Here is a 25055-nt window from a genome sequence, read left to right as displayed (position 1 = left end):
TTATTTCTGTATGTGCATGTTTTTAATGACAATGAAGGTGCTCCCTGGTGATAAATAACATGCAAACAAGGTGTGGGGTGTGTGGATATGAGATAATTATCAACACAAGGGAATTTTGATAAGTAACAAAACACTTTTATAGCAAATATGTTGCAATTTAAAAGAAGTGGCCATTTCTTTTACTTACATACCATGTCACTGTTGCTTGCTGTTTAGTGACTGAAGAAATATTTTGATTACCACAGATGTCTTAGGTCAAAGTTTCTCAGAATTTCATTGCATCAAATGAGTTGAAAGGCTTGTTGAAATAAAAATTGCTGTGCTTTATGTCTGGTTTCTGGTTCGTCAGCAGGGTCTGAGAACCTGCATTTCTCCCGAGTTATCAGGTGAGCCAGGACCAGGGACAGCCCCTGCCCTGGAGATGGGTTCAGCCTCAGATGGAGTTTCTCAGTCTGGCTTGGTAACTTTTTATTGGAAATGGCAAAGGCTATAAATATGAAGAAATAAAGGAGTGGTATGAAGTTGGGTTTGCCGCTGCTGCTAAGTTGCTTCAGTCGTGTCCGACTCTGTGCAGCCCCACAGGCAGCAGCCCACCAGGCTCTGCCGTCCCTGGGATTCGCTCCTCCATCCATGGGGTTTTCCCAGCAAGAGTACTGGAGTGGGGTGCCATTGCCTTCTCCGAATTTGGATTTACTCATTGGCAATAGACCAAATCATCTTTGTCACTGGAAAGAATGACTAATGAGAGTGAATGTTTTTAATAAGAGTCTTCACGTACCATTCAAAGACAGGAAACCTTAAAAACAAACCGGATGTGTTACTCTCAAACAGGGATTTAAATTAGCTAACAGCTTTTTAAAATGTCTGCTACAATGTAGAAGTTTGTTTTCCTACACCAGCAAACACTTAGGTGTCAGTATTTTATTCATATTTTCCCTTAATTATTGCTTTTCCACTTGTCAGAAAAGAATTTATCATTGTCCACCCTCAAATTCTTTCCCCTCGAAATGTACACGTTAGCTCTCGTTCTTATATGTTTTGTACCTTAAATGCACTGCAGTTGGTAAGATCTTATGACTTTTAGGATGTTATTAAACTCCAGGGAATATAAATTTATTTTGAATAAATTATTCAGGATTCAAAAAATATTTTCAAGGGTCTCCTGGAATCATGCCATCAGCTGTGCCTTAGTCAGAAGCAATAGGGCAGGTTCAACAAGACAGGTTTATAGTCTTGTCCTAACTCCAAAATTCTACAGGTGGGAAGGCCTGGCTTAAGAATTGCAAAGGTGATTTGAGTGCTCTTAGCTCAGGGTAAGCCAGTAGTAATGTGCTATTGTCCACAGAAGCCACGAACACCTGGGTGTTTTAGTAGGAGAGAGTTTTTGACGTGAGGGGAAATGAGAAGGACTTTTATCTTCATGGCTGGTAGAATGAATCTGGAATCATGCACTTTGCAGACCCCGTCCTTGACACTGCCATGTTCGTAGGTGAACCAAAGCACCGATGGTTCTGTTCACTTACAAGCAACATTTTAAAAAATGTTCTGTGGGCCTTCCCTGGCAGTCCAATGGTTAAGACTTCGCCTTCCAATGCAGAGGCTGTGGATTCGATCCTAAGATCTCACATGCCTGGCAGCCCAAAAAACAAACCATAAAACAGAGGCAATATTGAACAAGTTCAATAAAGACTAAAAATGGTCCGTGAGTAAAAAAAAAATTAAAAATTTTCTACATTCACCATATAAGCAACTGAGCTCCTTGGACAGAAAGGCAAGAAATTGTTAAATTGACTTTTTAATTAATTTTAATAATCTGGGAATAAACATAGACTGGTTTTGCCAGTGGAATATGGCATCTTAATTCTAGCTTTGAAATAAAAGTTTATGTTGAGATTGACATGTACATACTACAATATATAAAACAGATGTCTAATAAGGACCTACTGTATAGCACAAGGAACTCTACTCAATACTCTGCCAGGGGCTATATGGGAAAAGAATCTAAAAAATATGCATATATATATTTATTTATGACAGATTCACTTTGCTGTATGCCTGAAAGTAACACAACATTCTATAGCAACTGTACGCCAACAAATATTTTTTAAAAGTCTATAGAGCTTTTGATAATTTGTGGTCTATTGATAACACAGCAGGAGAAATTGAGAAAGAGACTATTTCTTGGATGAACACTGGAAAATCACCACCCATTTTCCCCTATTCAGTCACTAACGACCAAAGATAGACCTCAATGGAGTTGTTGATTTATTAATCTTTGTCTAAACATTTTGTTTTTCTTAATGTAATGGACATGCATAGTTCCAGAACACTTATATTAAATTTAAACCTTGTTGTTTGGCTCTTGGTCTTACGAGACCTACTTTCGCTGATAAGGCCTGGTAGCCTGTAGCTTTGGCTCCCACACATTTAATCATCCGGACCCATCCTTTGACGCAGCAGCAACTGTACAACCTCCACACTTGAACGCCGGGACCTCCCGTTCACGCTGCGTGCCTCTGAAGCGCTGACATTAATGCCGTAGCCATGGTTTTCAATGGGGATGGTAATCTGTGATAACAAAATTGTATCCCTTCCTTCCTGCAATTACCTCACTATGCACACAGCCTTGACGTCTGGAAGCCCACTGCTACAGGAGCAGCTGGCGTTCCGGTCCTACAGCAGGAAGTTAACCGCGCATTCCAAAGAGCCCTAATTGTTTTGAGATTTTCCTGGCAGCTCAAGAAGCTTGGATCTTGGAGGGCACACTCTTTCGTATCAATCTCACTTTGGAACCACACACAAAGGAGTAACTTGTCGCAACCTGAACCACTTACAGGTATCAGATATTGTCTTCCTCTTCACGGCCATCACTGCACACGGTGAGCCAACGCCAAATGTAGCCGAGCAAAGTGCAGAGTGCTTTCTAAGAGGCCCTGTCCACACAGTGCTCACCACGGGCTGTTTATCGAGGACCTCACTCTGCCGCCATTTTCTCAAGTCGTACTCTAAATCGTTGGAAGGAAATGATTTAATATAAGCTCAGGACTTGAGTCTCACAGTGCTGTGGGAATCACTGTGCGCTGGGTAGCCTCACATAATGCCCGCATTAACAGAGACTTTTCAGATCCTTATCGATTTGCTAGAGATCTCCAAAGGAAGTGCAAAATTATTCATGGCTGGGCAAGCTCGGCTACATTTTGGCTTCATGAAATATCTGAAATGAAGTTTTGAACTGATACAGTCTATGTACTGTTCACTCAGAACGCTTTCATCTTTTTAAAAGAATCGAAGAGAATAACTCCTGGATGGATTTACTGTGAATTTACCGTTGACATGGCCACAAATAATTATTACCTTCATTGTAAGAGCATTAGTGCTTTTTATTCAGCAAGTTGAGAATAAAATGGATTTTAGTAACACCCTACAATTACCTCATTAATCAAAATTATTACTAGGGATCTCCTTGAAACTGAATTGGTTTGCGGCAGACCTGATTGAAGACGGCTCTGATTCAGAGCAGACCTCTGCAAAAATACGATGATGGATGATTTGCCTTTAGTTTACACATTTTATATATGTTTTTCTCTTTCTTACATTTCCTCCAAAACATAGCAGTATTTCCCAGTGAGTATTTGTATTGGCCTTCATCTCCAACTTAAGTTAGTATTTCTCTTTGTTTAGTTATTTCTTGTGGAATTTTATACTCGATGAAGTTAATCCTCTCTCATAATTTAAGGGTTGGTTCTAAATATTTATGACTTCTATTCTAGTGACTGTAACCTCTGATTCCCCTTCTGGTTAGAAGTGATTTAGTACCGTGTTTACTGCGGTTTCCCTATGCACTTGATCCTACGTGTGCTTGAGCACTTTGTCCATTTTATCCAGCTCTTCCTGTGATGATCACAAGATCTGTGCCTCTCCTAGGATTTCAATACTCCAATGGAGAGTGAGTGTTTAAATAACCATAGAAACAATATTTGTTTGCAGAGTAAATGGCTTGTGTACCTTTACAACTTTAGAAAATCTTGCTCAGCAGTCTGCCTGGGGCTGATACTTGTAACCATTAACAATTATGGTTTCTAAGAAAGATGGTGATATGAATATTTAAAAAATTTTAGAATCAGATGCAAAATATCCAATGTATTCTCTACGATTGTGTTTTTGTTGCCATCTGCGCCACTTGCCTTTCTTACTGTCTTCACTAGAATTCACTTTTCATCAGCAGACACTGAGTAATAGGACATTCTGTATCAATTTTGTGTTGTTCCCAGACATTCACAGATAGATGAATTATGTTCAGAATCAATAAAACCAAAATTATTTTCATTGATGGCATTTTCACACGGCATTTATGTTATGCAGAGACTCAGGTAGAATGCCAGTGATGCACTTTTTATGGACAGGGGTCCATGTGCACAGGAGAGGTTTGGGCCACCGTTCAGCAGGTGGGGACTTCATCCCTTGGTCCAGGTCTGATGGGGGAAACGCACAGAAGGATGGCACAGCAGAGGGTCACACTCCCGAGTCTACTCATAACATGCCAGGTGGATAGCAGTACACACTAGGAAAGAATTTTCAACAGAGACCTCTCCACTAGCCCCCATGTTGGGACAGGCAGCAAAAGCCCTGCCCAGCACCCCGTTTGTACTGAAGTCAAACCACTCTCTCAAATACTGAGAAGAACAGCTCTTAAGAAGGAGTTCAGTTACAGGTCTGGGTTTTTATTTTGTTTGTTTGCTTGTTGACTGGACGTTTTGCAAAATGCCCAGTGTATTAGAGTTGTTTCACTCTGAGCAGAATTTGTTCCAGAAACAGTGTCGATTAAGCTTTTTAACATTTTTCTTACACTTTTTAAATAACTTTTAATTTCCCAAAGAATTATTCATTAGAAAATGGACTTTAGAATTTACTTATGCCATGATATAACAGTATGTATGGAGGCAGAAAAAAAAAAGAAACATTGTTTATGCAGAAGATATTTTGCTTTCAAGCTTTCTAAACCTGACTTCGGTAGTTTATTATCAATATTGTCCCACCTCACAGCATACATTTGACAGGATAAAAAATGTTATTTTTGGCCATTAAACATACTTCTTTCAATCATTCCCAGAATTTCACCTAGAAGAGAAACTTGAACTAGTTCTTTCTTAAGTATAATGGGAATAGAAAGAGACAAATACAAATTAGGTTTGTAATATTAGATTCAATCTTGCAAAATACTGAATTTTCAACTAAGTATATATTTCTTTAAAAAGATTATTCCACATTTTTTAATATAGAAGAGTCAAAATATAAATGCTTAAGACTTAAAGTTTACTAAATTCTGGGGAGTATCATCAATGTACCATGGTCCTAAAACAATATAGGTTTTTGATATAATTGTAAACAGCTCTTATAGAATGAGCCATCAGGAGTAAGTGAAAATCACAGTGATTTAACTCCTTTTGCATGGTTTTCCAAAGAATAAAGCATAATTAATCTATTATGAAAAAATTTCCACACTATATATTCCCCTTAAAATGTAGTATATAAAGTTACAGTTTAAAGCCAAAAAAATTGTTAACATTTCACAAGATTTTAAAGAATTTAGAGACTTGCTCAGGAAAGAATTCACCATGCTTTTCAAATGTTTGGAGCATAGATTTTATTACAGATTATTAGCTGCTAACATTGCTCACAAAGGTCAGATGTGTGTGTTTATGTGATTCTGAGTCAAACAAAATGTGTCCTTTTTCTTTAAGAAGAAAATTGTGCAAAAGAAGAAAATTACAGTGTTCTTAGTTCCTCAGACACAAATGCTACTGAGCTGCCCCTGCGAAGACATTTGAGGTTAGACTTTTGTCACTTTAAACCCAGATGAGGGTATTCTGGGTACATTTTTTTGAGTAGTACATAATCATGCAGTAACCTAAAATAACAATGGAAGAAGACGAAGCTCTGCTGGTAAAATACGCTTCATTTTTTCATGTGACGTGAACAAAATGACTTAGATGGAAAGTGAAATCTGTCTTAGCTTAAGACAGAAACACAAAGACATTTCCCTTCTGGACAACAGACTTTGGCATTGTTAGATCAAAGGAACAATTTTATCTGCATTGTGACTGCAGACCAAAAAATTTTACAGTATTCCTGTCTCCATGCTAGAGCTTATGTGTCTTTAATGGCATTTAAATTATAGCCTTTCTGTAGCCATGCAGTCAAAACACCACGTCATCTGATGAGACACCATATTATAATCTGTCAGTACGTCTTATATAAAAACGCTTCCATGCTGTACTTGTCCTCATTTTTCTCCTTTACTAGAAAAGTTGAGCAAATTGTCTTTTAAACTGGTTTTATGCATTGACCTAATCAAGCAGGACAAGAAGCATACTTTGGTTTACATTGTTAAAATTTAATCTGTCCAATTTTTTCTTCCTTTTTATCTGCAATATTCCTCTTCACATTTTTGTTTTTAGGATTATAATCTTTCTCGTGTAGAATGTACTATGGACACTTATCAAATTAAAATCAAGAATGTGTATTCATTAATGAACTATAGCTAATTTTTTTTCCTCAAAGCAACATGTTTTGTATTAGTTTAAACTGATATATAAGAGAGTGACTATAACATGTAGCAGTGGACAGAGGGCTTCCCTGGTGGCTCAATAAAGAATCTGCCTGCAATGCAAGAGGCCTGGGCTTGATCCCTGGGTCAGTAAGATTCCCCTGGAGAATGGAACTGCAACCCACTTCAATATTCTTGCCTGAAGATGCTATGGGCAGAGGAGCCTGGTATAGTCCATGGGGTGGCAAAGAGTCAGACACATCAGAGCAGCTAACACCACACCACACATAACTGGAAGGGGCCGTGGTCTGAACTCTTTTGTAGCACACAGTCTAGACAGTGTGTTTCAAATGTCACCGGAGAGACAAGCTTTAATTTGAATGTGTACTTTAATAGAATGTTTATGTACTGACAACAATAAAATCAGCACTTAGAATATTCCTGCAGATATAAAAATGAGATGTTACATTTTTACAGAAGTATAGGTATAAGCAGGAACATGTCAACTTCTTTGACTTTGAGCTGTTATTTCCTCGGCAGTTGTGTGTGCTGTGGCTGTAAATATCCTCGTATAACGTCTTTGGGTACACATGGGCAAGCAAAGCTCTAACGTATGTGCTAGAATAGGACATTCTGAGTCTTAAGGTTTGTGCGTGGATTGAGGATGTGTATATGAAAATTAAAACTTAAAGCCCTTATACAAAGAATGTTATTTTGGGCTAGATAGTGCTTTCTTTAAAAGACCCAAAAGTCTCTGATACTTGCAGTATTTGTACAAGTAGTATTTGTAGCTATGCATCAGTTCCATTGACACGTAACTATTTGGGTGGTTCTGTGAAATTGCTGGTTTGCTGAAACAATCAATTAATCATTCTATCCAAATCCATTAGCTAGAAGAGGAAGCAAAGCCAGAAACCGTTTTGGTTATCTTAATGTGGATTAAATGTATTTATTTTAAACTTAGGAAAGAGGGATTGAAATTAGAGGACTCATCCAAGGCAAAGGTGACCTATTTTACTCCCCTTTCCATGCCCTGTTCAAGCCACTCAAATTATTTTTTAGAGATATTGAATGTTCACACCAAAAACTGAAGATTGCAATTACAGTTTTAGATATAAGGAGGCAGAAAAACATGCAGAAAATTATTAGATAGCAAGATGTTTTATGGTGTAAAATGCACATAAATGGAATTAAGCATTTTTAAGTGTATAGTTCAGTGGCTTCAAATACATTCACATTGTTGTGCAATTATCCCCACCTTCCATCTTCAGAAAACTTCTTCATCTTCCTAAACTGAAACTCTATACTCATTAAACAAAAGCTCCCTCCCCCCTACCATCCGCCATCCCAGTGGCCGGCAGCCGCCCTTCTACTTTCTGTCTCTGTACATTTTCCAGGTGGCCCAGTGGTAAAGAATCCGCCTGCCAATGCAGGAGACCCAAGAAACGCAGGTTTGATCCCTGGGTCAGGAAGGTCCTTTGGAGAAGGAAATGGCAACCCACTCCAGGATGCTTGCCTGGAGAATCCTATGGACAGAGGAGCCTGGTGGGCTACAGTCCATGGGGTTGCAAAGAGTCAGACACAACTGAAGTGACTTAGCATGCACGCAGCAGAGCACTTAAGTAGAATTGAGGTATGTGTCCTTTTGTGGCTGGTGCATTTCCCTTAGAATAGTGTCTTCAAGCTTCATTCATGATGTGGCAGGACTTTCCCTGTCTTTAAACCTGAATAGTGTTTTGTTGTGTGTACAGAACTACATTTTGTTAATCCGTTGATGGATAGTAGGTTGTGTCCACCATTTGATTCTTGTCAGTGATGCTGCTTTGTATATGAGTATACCAGCAGCTTTCAGTTTTCTTTAGGTGGGAAGATTTTTAAGAACTCCTATGAATCAGTATCCTCAGCAACTACTCCTCTAGGTGTTAAATGAAAACTCTCAGGATACATCTTTAGATGGAAGAAAGGATAGAGGAAATCAGCTTTTATACGTTTAATTTTACAATATTTTTCTGTTATTTGAAAGTATTCATTTCTTCTAGGAATAAAAATTAGATGTTGATATAATATCCAAGTTGCTTTACTCCAACTTCAATATTATGAAATTGCTTGAGTATTTTAACTGTAGGTGTAAAGCTGATACTTTGAAGGGCTCATTTTAAAAAGGCAGTCTTCCTCAAACTACTTCTATTAATAATAGGGCACCCTTGTGTGGAATACTAATCTTCACAACATTTTACCTTATTAATATTTACCAGAACTCCCAATGCGGTGACTGTTTGGTAAACAAATCAGTAGTGGGAAGATAGTTGGGCTTCCCAGGTGGTGAAGTGGTACGGAATCTGATTACCAAGGCAGGAGACGCAGGGCACATGGGTTGAATCCCTGGGTTGGGAAGATGCCCAGAAGAAGGGAATGGACACCCAATCCAGTATTCTCGCCTGGAAAACTCCATAGACAGAGGATCCTGGTGAGCTACCATCCTGGGGTCACACAGAGTCGGGCATGACCAAGCAGCTGAGCACAGACGTACGCACAGGTAGATAGATAGATAACCAGTCAGTCCAGCTCCACCCTTTCATACCTGTTTTACAGAAGATGAAACTGAAATTTTGAGAGGTTAAGTGTTCAAGGTCCTTCAATTAAAACTTTGCAAAGAGAGCAGGGAACTCTGCTCAATGTTACGTGGCATCCTGGATGGGAGGGGAGTCTGGGGGAAAATGGATACGTGCACATGTATGGCTGAGTTGCTTTGCCTTGCACCTGAAACCATCACAACGTTGTTAACTGGCTACCAGTTCAGTTCAGTGCACTCAGTAATATACTCAAATATAAAATAAAAAGTTGTTTTTAAAAAAATCAGCCAAGTCAAAAATCAAACTCAGGTCTCCCTGGTACCAAAGTCCTTTTAACTGACGGATCCTGCCCTCCCTCAGCTAACCAAATCCTCACCCAAACACCCTGAGATCTACTGGGGAGTTGGCAGCCGTCCATTTTCTCTGGTGGAATAGAGCTTTGAGACGTTAAATCATTTGATTAAGATTTCATAGCTGATAGACACTAGAGCAAAAACTCAGGTCTTCTGTGTCCTTTTGAACCTATGCAGCCCATGGATGTCATTGGTTTTTGTTGAAGTTAATATACTGTGTATTTCCCTGAAAGATAAAGTCTGAACTCTCTACATTGAATGTATATTTTCAAAAATAAGTGAAGTATGAAGCTTGCCCGGTACTATGGTTCTTTTATCGAGAGAACAAGTCTCGTATTTTAGATTTGTTGAGTTTGAACTCACATCTCCATCACCTGGACCTTAATCTCTTTACACTTAGGACAATTTATTGCAGAAGTTTTCTTTAAATATGAGCTTAGAGCACACGCATGCTTTTGTAGTATTAAAGATATTTTTAAGCTTAGATACAGCTTTTGCTAGTCCTGACCTGATAAGGTAAGATTGCATGGGTGCTTTAGAGCTGAATCCCCGAGGGGGTGCCACCTCCGCTGATCTTTATAAGTAGCTCCCAATAATAGGGCCTTTTAGTGGATTCCAGCATGCTAATCATCTATCCACAGAAAAATGCAGCACTTATCACTAGACATACTTGTAATTTAGCCAACGTTGAAAATTTTAGTGCAGAGAAATGTCACATGCGCATCAACACACAGGGGGAAATCCCCTAAAGGTACCTGCTGGTTATACTTTGGATTAACCTAGTTTATGTCAGAGAACCGGGCTGCTAATTCCTGGCACTCGTATGCAGATGAACAGGTACCAATATGATTAATGAAACTTTTATTTCTAAAACTTTCACCCTCTAGTCACTTCAACAAAATATCTTTGCCCCTTTTAGTGTAATGTCTTTCCAAAAAGAAAGGGGAGAAAAGCACATTAAATACTAAAATACATAGCTTAAAAAAAATGAGGTGCTTTGAAAAAATTACCTTCCTAGGTTCATGCTAAAAAAAAGGAAAATCATATCCTCTTATTACAAGTGTATTTATTATCACCTCTCCCGCTGTGGGAATTCATTTCCACCTAGAGAGCCCTGAACACTTTCGAATGGAATGTCCTGTAAATATCAATTAAGTCCATCTAGTCTAATGTGTCATTTAAGGCTCTTGTGTTTCCTTATTAATTTTCTGTCTGGATGATCTGTCCATTAGTGTAAGTGGGGCGTTAAAGAGCCCGCTATCACTGTGTTAACTCTCGATTTCCCCTCTCGTGGCTCTTAGCATTCGCCTCGTGGACTGAGGCGCTCCTATGCTGGGTGCATAAAAGTTTACAGCTGTCATATCCTCTTCTTGGGTTGGTCCCTTGATCATTATGCAGTGTTCTTCCCTGACGTTTATCATGGTCTTTATTTTAAAGTCTGTTTTGTCTGATATGATTATTATCACTCTAGCTTTCTTTTGATTTCCTTTTGCACGTAATGCCTCACTTTCCGTCTGTATGTCTGTTGGACTGAAGGGGGTCTCTTGTAGACAGTACATTTGGGAGACCCCTCTATTCTAACCCCCTTGTAAAGCCTGTGCTCCAACAGACTCCCATCCACACCCTTATGGTCCCTCTTTCGTGGAGTATGAATTATTAAGTAAACTTGCTTTTCTGCAACTGATTTCACTCACTCATTTCAATTTTGTTAGCATAATACAGAACAGAGCTTAATCATTGCTTAAACCTAAAATAAAGGAAGTGAAAAATATTTTATTGGTAAAATAAAGGTGATAATATTAACAAAATATTTTCAGATGCATGCAAAACAGAACTCACTAGAGAAAAATAGAAACATACCTATCATTTTAACATGTTTAAAAATCTTAGTTTAAAAATCTAAGCATCCTGACATATCAGGATAACATAATTTCATTTCCAAGGAAGAATGGTTATTTTTCTTCACTTTCCCCTTTTAAATTAAAATTTGTTTTTGCAGCAATGGATTAATTAATCACATAGATTTTTTTTCCCTTACAAAGTTGAAATAGTTGTCTCTCAGATACCCACTTTACTGAAAAACATCTGCCATTTACTGCTGATATAACCATTTGTATTTGAAAAGGGTGCATTCTGATTCTTAGAAGATATTTCTCCAGAGCCTGTTTTCAAGTTTGTGAAGTGGCCGTTCCTATATAACAATGCTCATCCAGACATTTCCAAATATTCATTGTTCAAAGATACACAAAGTAAGACCTGGGATGTTCTTAAAAACTTTCATCAGTTTGAAGGTAAGGCATATATTCTAAAAAATATATGAGGGCAGATGAGTAAAAGAAGGCTTTAATTTAAAAAATATATGAATGATAGTCATGAAGGCAGAGGGAAGAGCAATAGAGGAGAAGAAGGGAGTTCGAGTGTCACTGGGCTTCCCAGATGGCACAGCAGTTAAAGAAAAGAAAAATCCACCTGCCAGTGCAGGAGACACGAGAGACACGGATTCGATCCCTGGGTCAGGAAGATCCTTGGAGAAGGAATGGCAACCCGCTCCAGTGCTCTTGCCTGGGAACTCCCGTGGACAGAGGAGCCTGGTGGGTTCATGGGGTCACAGAGAGTTGGACTTGACTGAGCAGAGCCCAGCAGCAGTGTGAGTGTCATTGCTGAGGAAATAAGGGGATGTAGGGAGTTCCCTGGCAGTCCAGTGGTTAGGACTTGGCACTTCCACTGCAGAGGGCCTGGGTTCGATCCCTGATCAGGGAACTAAGATCCAATGGACCGTGAGGCCAAAAAAAACTTTTAAAATATGAAAAATACAGGAAATAAGAGGATCTAATGGGAAGGGGAAGATACAGCTTATATGCAAAATTAATGAACTTCTGAAAATAGTTCACTACTTATAGCAAGGCAATGGTACTATTTTTAAAATATATACACATGTATGTTACCTGAGTGTTGGTATGTGTGACACACACACACACGTCAAAACCATCAATGCAATAATCGCTTTGCCTCTTTGAAGCAATGACTAACACAACAAATTTGATTTTTCTAAATTCAACATACTGGTAGATGTTGCAGTTGTTTCCAGAATTTTGTCATTCTTCTTCTTTTTTTAATTTAGGATTTTAAAAGTGTGTTTTAAATTTGTTTACCTTTAATCAAAGGACGATTGCTTACGACATTGTGTTGGTTTCTACCATACACTAGAATGAATCAGCCATAGGTATACATATGTCCCCTCCCTCTTGAACCTCCCACCACATCCCACCCCTCTAGGTTGTCACAGAGTCCTCGGATGAGTTTCCTGTATCAAGAAGCAAATTCCCACTGGCTCTCTGTATAACAGGTTGGAGTATATATGTTCCCATGCTACTATCAATTCTGCTTTACAGAGGCAACTCGGTTTGGCCTAAGTCAAATGTATGGATTTCATATGAGTTATGTATTTAGATTCAAAAGTATTAATTCATCCTGGTTTCTGGAGTATGAATTATTAGGTAAATTAAAATGGTCCATTTCAAATATGGTCCAAACCCAGAGCCTTTTCTTTTCTTTTTGACTTATCTGTTCATAGATGGATTTCTACTCAATTTTCTTAGTGCATTTTACAAGCTATTACTAGAAACTATACTTTAATTTTTCAATTGTATTGTAGAAGTATTGTGTTACAGACTGCATGAATTATACACAAGTCTGCAGGGGTGAACACAATCTCCAGTTAAAAATGAAGGGCACACATGGGTGACCCGATGTGTAAGTCTTCAAGAAATGCAATACTGTGTAAAAACTGGCACATCTCGGACTGTAAAGAAGCTTTCTGAGCTTTTCACACAGATGGCCGCAGCAAAGCCTGACAAGGAATGAGGGGGAGGAGCGGGGAGGCGGGCAGGGGAAAATAAGAGGTGTTGGGGGATGGGGTGGGGAAGGGCACTCAGTAGGCAGCTTTTACTGTTCCTTAACTTCTTTACCACCGAACCAACCACTCAAAGAACTCTGCAACTCTTTTTTAAAAACATTTTTTTAAATTAAAGTTTAGTTGATTTCAGTGTTGTGTTAATTTCTGTTGTACAGCAAAGTGACTCAGTTATACAAGTACACACAATGTATTTTCTTTTCTTTTCATTATGGTTTATCCCAGGATACTGCATAGAGTTCCCTGTGCTGTATGGGAGGTCCTTGTTGCCTATCCGTTCCTTATGTAATAGGTATTGCCTCTGCCAGCCCCAAACTCCAAGTCCATCCTTCCCCCACACCCCCTCTGCCTTAGCAACAAGTCTGCTCCCTAAGTCAGAGTCTGATTCTGTTTCATAGAGAGGTTCTTCTGTGTTGTTTTTTATTTTATTTATCTTATCCCTTTAAGATTTTTTTTTTAATGTGGCCCATTTTTAACGTCTTGATTGAATTTGGTACAAATATTGGGTTTTATGGGCTTTTTGTTTTTTGGTGTTTTGGCCCTGAGGCATGTGGGATCCCAGCTCCTCGGGGACTGAACTCACAACCCCTGGTCCAAAAGCACTGGACCGCCAAGGAAGTCCGTGTGTGGTACTTTAGATTCCACACACATGTGCAGTTCTTCTTTAACAATTAGCTTTATCTTTCTAGAATTTGAACATTCTGGAATTACATACTGAAATTGCTCTCTTAAGTCTTAGACTGTATATACTGTCAAATGACTTGGAGAATGAGACTCTGAGTCTGTTCACACTGTCTTCCACCTGTAGATGAGCTGCCCGCGAGTGTGGACCACATGCCTCCCGGTCTACAAGGTTCTGGCGCAGGACAGAAAGTGGAAGGGAGAAAAAAGCTCTTCTAATGTTGCTTTTTAGCATCTATATAATTCTTCTAATCAATCTTTAAAGCTCTTTCTCTTTCTCACCTTGTCTTAAAGAAAGCATCTTAGGACAAGAAACCAATTGTTGCCGAAGCTGTTTCTAATTTGAAATACATAGAACAACTCTGTGGGCTTTTTGTAGAAAGTGTCCATACATTCTGCTACTTATCAGATAGGGTCCAAACTTTCTACCAGGCTGTTGAAAGCTGTCTTCTGAGCTCAGAAACAGCATCTTCAAACATCCACTTTGCCTCTCTTTCTCACCGTATATCCCAGTCCTACTGGTCTATACTTGAGTACCATTTTTCTAACACATAAATTGTTATGCCCTGTTACCTTCTCTTAAACATCCTTTCTCGGGGGCAGGGAGGTGGGGGGAGGGATGGATTGGGAGTTTGGGGTTGACATGTTGGTGTTCAGTCACTAAGTTGTGTCCACTCTTTTGCGACCCCATGGACTGTAGCATCCCAAGTTCTTCGGTTCATGGAATTTCCCAGTCAAGAATACCGGAGTGGGTTGCCAAGCTCTTCTCCAGGGGATCTTCCCAACCCAGGGATCAAACCCCCATCTCCTGCATTGTAGGTGAAATCTTTACCACTGAGCAACCTGGGAAGCCCGAATTGACAGGTACAAACCTAGATGGGAGAAGAATTTGAAAAAAGAACAGATACATGCATGCGTAGAACTGAATCGCCTTGCTGCACACCTGGAATTAACGCATTATTAATCGACTGCATTCCAATATAAAAGGAAAAAGGGAAAATAAACTTTATTAAAAGTACCTTTCTCCTTGGAACTCCTCTGTCCATTTCTTTTCATGGATAAATTCTACTCGTCTCTTTATGTATTCATTTTTATTTTATTTATTTTTATATGAAATGTAGTTGATGTACAATATTAGATAGCTTACAGGTGTACAATACAGTGATTCCAAACTTTCAAAGGTTATATTCCATTTATAGTTATTATAAAAATAGTGGTTGCATTCCTTATGTTCTACAATATATATTTGAAGTTATTTTATACCCAGTAGCTTGTATAATCCCCTACCCCCTGCATTGTCCCTCTCCCCTTCCCCACTGGTAACCCCTCATTTGTTCTCTGCATTGTGAGTCTGCTTGTCTTTTTTTATATCCAGTTTTTTTATTTTTTAGATTCCACCTATAAATTATATCACATATGATTTCTCTTCCCCTGTCTGACTTATTTCACTTAGCATTAAGCTCTCCATCCATGTTGCTCATCCACCATGGTCTCATCCGTGTTGTTGCAAATGACAAAATTCTATTCTTTTTTATGGCTGTATATGTGTACAACTTCTTTTTTATCCATTCATCTGTTGATGGACACTTAGATTGTTCTCCTGTCTTGGATATTGTAAATAATGCTTCTGAGAACATTGGAGCTCATATGTTTTTATAAATTAGCGGGGTTTTGGGGATACTCACTCAGGAACATAATAGCTGGGTTACGTGGTAGTTCTTTGAGAAACTTCCATACTGTTTTCCATAGTGGCTTCACAAATGTACCTTCCCACAAACAGTGTATAAGTGTTCCCTTTTCTCCACGTCTTTGCCCAGATTTGTTATTTGTGTTATTTTGATGATAGTTGTTCTGATAAGTATGATGTGGTATCTCACTGTGTTTTCAATTTGCATTTCCCTGATGAGTGGTGAAGCTGAACATCTTTTCATGGGCCTGTTAGCCACTGGCATTTCCTCTTTGGAAAAAATAGCTAGCTATTCAGTCCTTCTGCCCATTTTTAAATTGGATTGTTTATCTCTTTAATGGACAAGAGTTGTTCAAAACTTTCAACCCTATGTTCAGGGACTTAATGTTTAGAGAAAAGAGACCATTAAAGTGGGAAGGGATGTCAGGATTATCCAGCCCAACCTTTTCTATTTGCAGCAAAATAAACTGAGTCATGGAGAGAAATATTGCCCCAAATCACACAGTGGTATAAAATAGCCAAGACCAACCTCTCATTCCTTGCCAAGCTATGATCGCATCAGCCTTCAATTCAGATAATCTTCGAATAAAACTTCGGGAATGCGTGTTAGACTTTCTGAATCTAAATTTAAAATTGGGACTAAAACAGATAATCCAGGAGAGCTCCTTTCTTTCCTTCTTTTCACCCCCTTTCCTGACTCCCGGTTCAGTCTTCAGTCTGCAAACCTTGTGTTCTTACCTTCAGAGAGAACTGGTGGCTCCTAGATGAGCAGAGGGCAGCCGCGGTGAGAGCGCAGACCGCAGCTGAGACTTGCACTGTCGTCAGTGTGTGCGTTCACCACCCATGTGCACCTGGGTCCTTTGGGCGGTTCCTAAGCTGCTGTGTCTCAACGTCTTCATTTGTAAACTGTGCACGCTGCTAAGTTGCTGCTAAATCGCTTCAGCCGTGTCCAACTCTGTGTGACCCCATAGATGGCAGCCCAACAGGCTCCCCTGTCCCTAGGCTTCTCCAGGCAAGAAACTGTGGATAAGCGTGGTTCATTCATTCAGACATGCTTAGTGGGAGCTCTCGGTTCTAGGCTCTGAGGATTTACCAGTGAACCAGGCAGATAAAAGTCCTGCTCTTCTGACCATTCGTTCTAGCGCTAGGGGACAGACGATCAGCTGGTAAACTCAGATCAGTTCAGCTCAGTCGCTCAGTCGTGTCTGACTCTTTGCAACCCCATGGACTGAGCTGATAAACTGATTTATCAAGAAAAGGGCTCTCCCGTTCCTCCACCCATAACGAGGCTGTGCCTTCTTCCTGGAGCTTTCTTTCTATAGAGGGGCCAAACCTTAGACCGATCCCAGCATTAAGATTCCTATTGAAAAGTCACCCTTCCTGGCTTCCTACTTTAAATTTCAGGTCGACCATCGTCACAACCTGTATTGTTTTTTCTGCTCTATTTTTTTTTTTTAATCTTTGACCCTTGGTATTAACACACCCCATCTTTACTTATTTGTCTTGTTTATGTTGCAGTTTCCTCATAAAGGATAAACTCCAAGAAGGGAGGGACGTTTGTCTGTTTTATTCTCTACTCTATCCCAAGGCTCTAGAATGCAGCTGGTATCTATCAGGAGTTCATGATCTGTTTATTAAATGACTGCATTCATATCTAAAATAATGTCCTATGCTGATATTTGCAATTAAGCAAAATAGAGTAAGTTGATAGAGAAAGTAAACCATGGTACTATTTTATTTTTTGTATGTGTGTATTCCAATAAAACTTTATTTATAAAAGCAAACACTGGGCTAGACTTCACCAGTAGACTGCAGTTTGCTGACGCCTGTTTAAGCATAGATTATGGCTTCAGACTGACTCAGACTGAGTCACAGCTCAGCTCCTGACTCGTCCTGCAAACTTGGGTACTAATTATTTTGTTAAGATATTTTTTATATGGACCATTTTTTAAAGTCTTTATTAAATTTGTTGCAACATGACTTCTGTTTTGTATTTTGGATTTTGGGCGGTGAGGCATGTAGGAACTTAGTTCCCTGACCAGGGATCGAACCCATGGCTCCTGCATTAGAGGGGAAAGGCTTAACCACTGGACCACCAGGGAAGTCCCTTGGGTACTAATTTTTAAAAGAGTGGAGAGGGAAGACCTCTCTCAGAAAGCTTTGACCTAAGACATGAATGAACCATGGGGTGACCAAAGGCCGACTGTTTGGCAGAAGAAACTGCATGTGCACAGGCCCCGAGGTCATTTGTGTTTGGCTCTGTTAACAGCAGGAAGGCCGTGTGACTGGAGCCCATGGAGTCAGGAGAAGCGAGGTAGGGGCAAAGCGACCACTCAAATAAGCCCTGATGAGGACGTGGATTTGACAGTGAGTGGCGGTTGCTGTTTAGCCACTAAGTTGTATCTGACTCTTTTGCAACCCCATGGACACATAGCCCGCCAGGCCATCAAACCCACGTCCCTGTGTGCCAGGTGGACACTTTTACTGCTGAGCCACCAGGAAAGCCATATTTTTTTTTTCTTTTGCCATTATAGGTTACTACAAGATATTAAGCATAGTTCCCTGTGTTGTTCAGATTTTATTTGCCAAGTTTAAAAAGCACATGCTAGGGCCTTCCCTGGGGGTCCAATGCAAGGGCTGTGTGTGGGTTTGCTCCCTAGTTGGGAAGCTAAGATCCCACAGAGCCAAAAATCCAGATCATAAAGCAGAAACAAAACTGTAACAAATTCAATAAAGACTTTAAAGATGGCCCACATAAAAAAAAAATCTTAAAAAAAAAGTTTAAATAGCATGTGCTGTATTTAATTCCAAAAAGAGTTACAGAAATTGGTCAAAAAATTCGCATAGAGTTGGTAGAATATGTAGGTTTCTTTTTTTTGCCCAAAAGGCATGGCAATGGACACAGTGCCAGCTATACATTATGAATTTGGCTTCTTTGTCCTGAAAACATGTTCATTACTCCAAAACTTGGAGTCGGGGCTGTGCTGCGTAATTGCTGTGTTACAATTCAGGCCTCTGTACTTCTGTGGGGCTGCGTTTTCCCACTCTGTGTCACTCCGTCAGCAGACAGCCAGGAGCTGCAGACAAAGGCTCTTTCTCACATTCAGCTGTCCCCAGGCTTCCCTGGGGTCAGACTTTCTGTCCCTGGTGGGTGTGCTGAGTCCTCCTTGAGAGCAACGCCTCACTGGGGATCCCACGCTGCCCTGGGGCAGAGGACTTATCCTGGCGCTCAGCCCTACACCTGAAAGCTGTCACTGGACCCCTAAAGGAGAGCTAAGAGGTCCTTGGAATATTCCCTAGAAGAAGACAGCTATATCCAATATCTTGTGATAACCTACAATGGAAGAGTCTGAAAAAGAACATATATAATACATATATGTTGACTATGCCAAAGCCTTTGACTGTGTGGATCACAATAAACTGTGGAAAATTCTGAAAGAGATGGGAATACCACCAGACCACCTGACCTGCCTCTTGAGAAATCTGTATGCAGGTCAGGAAGCAAGAGTTAGAACTGGACATGGAACAACAGACTAGTTCCAAATAGGAAAAGGAGTACGTCAAGGCTGTATATTGTCACCCTGCTTATGTAACTTCTATGCAGAGTACATCATGAGAAACACTGGGCTGGAAGAAGCACAAGCTGGAATCAAGATTGCCGGGAGAAATATCAATAACCTCAGATATGCATATGACACCACCCTTATGGCAGAAAGTGAAGAAGAACTAAAGAGCCTCTTGATGAAAGTGAAAGAGGAGAGTGAAAAAGTTGGCTTAAAGCTCAACATTCAGAAAATGAAGATCATGGCATCTGGTCCCATCACTTCATGGGAAATAGATGGTGAAACAGTGGAAACAGTGGCTGACTTTATTTTTCGGGACTCCAAAATCACTGTAGATGATGATTGCAGCCATGAAATTAAAAGACGCTTACTCCTTGGAAGGAAAGTTATGACCAACCTAGACAGCATATTAAAAAGCAGAGACATTATTTTGTCAACAAAAGTCCATCTAGTCAAAGCCATGATTTTCCCAGTAGTCATGTTTGGATGTGAGAGTTGGACTCTAAAGAAAGCTGAGCACCGAAGAATTGATGCTTTTCCACTGTGGTGATGGAGAAGATTCTTGAGAGTCCCTTGGACTGCAAGGAGATCAGTCCTGGGTGTTCATTGGAAGGACTGATGTTGAAGCTGAAACTCCAATACTTTGGCCACCTGACATGAGTTTGGGTAAGCTCCAGGAGTTGGTGAGGGACAGGGAGGCCTGATGTGCTGCGGTTCATGGGGTCGCAGAGTCAGACGTGACTGAGCGACTGAACTGAACTGGTATGTATATACAATATACAATATGGTTATACCACATTGTATACACAACACATATATAAATGTATTATATGATGATACAGCAGCATGCCAGGCTTCCTCGTCCTCCACCACCTCCCCCAGTTTGCTAAAATTCATCTCCATTGGGTCTGTAATGTTTTCTGTCTGAGCCACCGTGCTCTAAACCTGAAACTAACACAGTATTGTAAATCGACTCTATTTCAGTTAGAAAGAAAGCAAAGGAAACAAAGACGCGATCCCACCCGTCAGGCACAGGTTACATCTGCTCCTTCTAAGCCAAGCCCCAGAGTGCTGAGCCTTCTCCCTCACAGGAGCCTGAAGTGAAGGGGCAACACTCAGGGACCCTGGCCAGCTGCAGCCTGGGCAGCATGAAGGCTCAGCAGCCGCCCCCTTGCAACTGGCTCTGAGTTGTCGTCAATTCAAATGAATTCAATTCAAATGAATGGAAAATGATGTTTAATTTGGTTATTGCTCCTTTAGAATTAAAAAAAAAAAGTATTCTATTGGACCTCTTCTAAGGATCTTCCTTTTACTTCATAAAATGATGCAGGAAAATTGCTTTCAGTGAATTATGTATTAAAATAAACAAACCAACTTTCTTGTCACCTAGTACTTAATGTATTAGGGAAATCGACTCCTCAGGCTTCTTCAGTTCAGTTCAGTTCAGTTCAGTCGCTCAGTCGTGTCCGACTCTTTGTGACCCCATGGACTGCAGCACGCCAAGCCTCCCTGTCCATCAGCAACTCCCAGAGTTCACTCAGACTTATGTCCATCCAGTCAGTGATGCCATCCACAAGGATCAAAAGTTAAAAAAAAAAAAAAAAACAGTGCATCAACTTGCTGACGGAGTCTTCTGGCCATTGTGGACCCCAGATGGGCCAGGACTCTTCACGAGTGAGGGCAGGGACCGAGGACGCTTTTGCTGTTGAGGAGGCAGATTCCGTACAGCAGTGGGTTCTGGGCTCTAGTGCCTGATGGTCTGAGGTAAAGTTGATAATAATAGCAAAAATAAAGTATACGATAAGTGTAACGTACCTGAATCAGCCCCAAACCAGCCCCCACCCCAGGCCTTATAAAAATTGTCTCCAGGAAACCCTTCCCTGGTGCTAGAAATGCTGCATACTGCTGCTCTAACGAGCTATAGACTGTTGCAATCAATGAGCTTTGCTCCTGGTCAGACAAGACTTCAAAATTTTGTTTTTTCTCATTTTTATGGACTTTCTCATGCTCATCCTTCATTTCTCAAGACATTTAGAAGAGTTTTATAATTTAAGAATCCAGTGATCTATACACTGATGTACACAGATTAGTTTGGAGGTAACTGTAAAGCGTCTGCCTACAATGTGGGAGACCCGGGTTTGATCCCCTGGGTTGGGGAGATGCCCTGGAGAAGGAAATGGCAACCCACTCCAGTATTCTTGCCTGGAAAATCCCATGGATGGTGCCTGATTGGCTACAGTCCTTGGGGTCACAAAGAGTCAGACACGACTGAGCGACTTCACTTCACTTCACTTCACTTCAAAAGGCAAGAGGGAAAACCATAAGCAGCAAAATTCGAAGTTGTGTAGTAGTTACGCCATAGCCTAAACATCTATATTAATAACAAATGTTGGTAAATATCTCTCCCAATGTATTGTTAGGTATCTCTCACATGGATCAGATAGAACATGAGCTTCTAACTTTTTGAATATCAATTCAATATGGTAAGATAAATTGAAAAAATTTAATTTTAAGGTCAAACGTATAATCCTGCAGATAATGCTTTGTTCTGTTTCCAAATTATGTTTCCCCCTTTTCCTTTCTAGTAGTGAAAAATAAGGTAGCTATTTTTGGAGAAGGAGGAGGAAGAGGGGAAAAAATGGAAGGAAAAGGGAGGGAGAAAAGGGTGGGGGGAGGGGAGCAGAGGAATAAGGAAGAAAAAGTATTCAGGGATTTAAGAGTTAGATTGAAAGTTTTTTATTTATTGCAAAACAGAAAGCATTCCACTCCTTTTGCAGGGAAAAATAGCAAAGAAGAAAAATTCGTTAAGCCTCCTTGCCCTTCAAAAGCAAAATGAATGGAGGTTGATGTTTGATGACATTTTGAGATCAGATATATTTGCCAGTGGCTTTGGCGAGACAGGCCAAGGGTTGCTGGGGGCGGATGAGCGGTTGGCTGTCCCCATGGCAACAGTGTGACGGCATTGATGGGAAGGCACAGCGATGCTCGAGGTTCTTAAATGTATTTTTCAAAAACAAAAAATAAAGGAGATTAAAAACAATTCAAATGGAAGATGAATGATGTTCTAATTAAAGATATGGAACTCTAGGTGCTACCTTTTGGCTGAAACAAGATAAAAAATAAACTCATATAATAAATCAAAAACGGAGCAAGGAGTTGAGCAATAATGACCGTCCTGAGAGGTAGCTCATGAGCTTCCTGGAGCACCTGAGAGGAGGAAACGATGGCTGGACATGGGCCCCGGTTGGGACTGGGGATTGACTCCTGGCTCCGGCTCTGTGGTTCTATTGGATTTCAGGCAAAGTTACTTAAATTTTCTAAGCAGTCATTTCCTCTTTTATGAGGTGAAATGATGTGACGAAACTACATGAAGAAAAAGTCCAAAGAGTTGGAAGTTTGACTCATCTATCTTGATAGGAAATGTAATCTTCGAATAGTCTTTATAATAAAACAAACAGAATAAGCTTCAATCATTTGTCAGCATCACTCCATGAAATCATCAGTAATTTTAGGGTTATTTCTTAAGATTTCTCATGAGAGAGTGTGAAAAGTGAAAGTGTTAGCTGCTCTTTGTGCAAAGCTCCTCCATCCATGGAATTCTCCAGGCAAGAATACAGGAGTGGGTTACCATTTCCCCCTTCAATGGATCTTCCCAATCCAGGTATCAAACCCAAACCTCCCACACTTGTAGGTGGATTCTTTACCATCTGAGCCACGAGGAAAGCCCATTTAAGAGTTTATGTGAGTATTTTTAGCTACACTGAGAATGATCCTAATTTATGCTCATTTTTAGCCAATAATCTATATTCAAAGAAGCAGTGCAGTGCTCTCTCTTTACTTACAGTATAATATGTATCCTGTCTGGTATCAACTGTTCACATTGGTATTCTCTGTAATGAAACCATAGGCTCTCATAACTTTAAATTTCACAAAGAAAAACAAAGATAAAATAATGTAGAGGTTTTTTTGTCTTTTATTTTTTTTTGGTTTGTTTTTCCTTTTTATTTTTTAAGATACTCCTGCTGGTAGAAGGATACCATGCCCATTTAGAAATCTTTCCTTTTTCCTTCCTCCATCCCTCCCTCTTCTTCCCTCCCTCATCCATCCTTTCTCTCCTTTCTTTATTGTGTTATTCTACTAAGAAAAAATTTTAAGCATGGGTCATTTTAGATGGAAAAATATTTTCTTGATTTATATTTGGGGTTTTGATGTGCAGTTGCTAAATTAGCAGTGGAAGTCATTTGGTTTTCGTGTTTGCTTCCAAATCTAAGGGAGGAAAGATGGGTTGATCCTGTTTGGAATTTTAACTTCAGAGCCCTAAAGACCTTGCATATATTTCCAAGGCTTTGTAAGGACAACCTGACAATACTCTGCTGTGAACCACAAAGCAAGCTAGGGAGCCACAGAGTCAGAAGACGGATGCAGCCTCTACCTTCGGTCATCTTCCGGCTGAAAGATATTGGAAAACAGCTCTGGCTTTTATTTTTATGTACCAATCTCTGACATCTTTAAAACTATTAAAAAAAAAAAGGGGGGGGGGAGTGTTGAGCAAATATTCCCCAAGACATGTGTGAAAGCATGAAAATAAGTCGACTTAAAGCAAATCACCAATCTTTAGTCACTCGGATGTTTCTTCAAATAGAAACATTCTGTTGCTCTTGGAATAGCTATAAGAGCTCAATCTTAGGCAGTATCATCAAGTGTAGAAGTTTGGATTAAATTTATTCTTCTTTTCCCACCCCCACCATCCCATGGACACACACAAACTGTCCTAAAGGAGAAATGTCATGTTTTGGAAAGAGATGCTATTTACAAGTATGTAAATATACTGAATTTTAGGGGACATCTGTTTTGAATTTCTCAGTATACTATGTATATTTTTATTCCACTATTTCTCTCAAAGTATTCCAGATTCATGATAATGGATATACAGCTAATTTTAAAATTTTACTGTCCACTTCAATAATGTATATTTAGTAACCACAGAGGTTTGCAAAAATTGTACTTTCAATATAAGATTGGTTTTAGCTAAAGTAAAAAGTTATATTTAACGGCAGCAGGGAAATTGAGCCCTTTGCCATTCTTTCTGCCATATGCCACAAGCTATTTCCCATAACAGAAAGGAAACTTACTCTTTCATATCTTTTGCCTCCAAGGGACATTTTTAGCTTTTTTATACCAACTTTTTATCCCAGGAAATGATAATATTTCTCTGCACTGCCCTCACATGTTTTCAGTATGGTGTGGGGAAACTGGTAACTTAAAAGTTCTCATTGAAAGGTCTTTCATAGAGTTAATTTTATAAATTAGAATTACAGTCATATAGTTTGGGTGCACAGAATTGAACTTTCACAGTTTTTTTGAAGTCAGTATAAGTTAGCAAGATTTTGTATCTTTGAGGTGATTCCCTGGTGGCTTAGAGGGTAAAGCATCTACCTGCAATGCAGGAGACCTGGGTTCAATCCCTGGGTCGGGAAGATCCCCTGGAGAAGGAAATGGCAACCCACTCCAGTAGTCTTGCCTGGAGAATCCCAGTGACAGAGGAGCCTGGCCGGCTACAGTCCACGGGGCCGCAAAGAGTCGGACACGACGGAGTGACTTCAGTTAACATAACTGGACAGAGTACTGAGTTGAAAATGTGAAAGAAACTATGTTTAAGGGATCATTTAGGTCAAAAACACCATTTAGTAAAAACCATTTTTGCTACCCTAAAATAGCAAGAAGAATTGGGAGAATTT

The sequence above is a fragment of the Capricornis sumatraensis genome, chromosome 14 (genome assembly GCF_032405125.1).
Source record: "Capricornis sumatraensis isolate serow.1 chromosome 14, serow.2, whole genome shotgun sequence".
Classification (NCBI taxonomy): domain Eukaryota; kingdom Metazoa; phylum Chordata; class Mammalia; order Artiodactyla; family Bovidae; genus Capricornis; species Capricornis sumatraensis.
Note: the sequence above shows the minus strand (reverse complement) of the source record.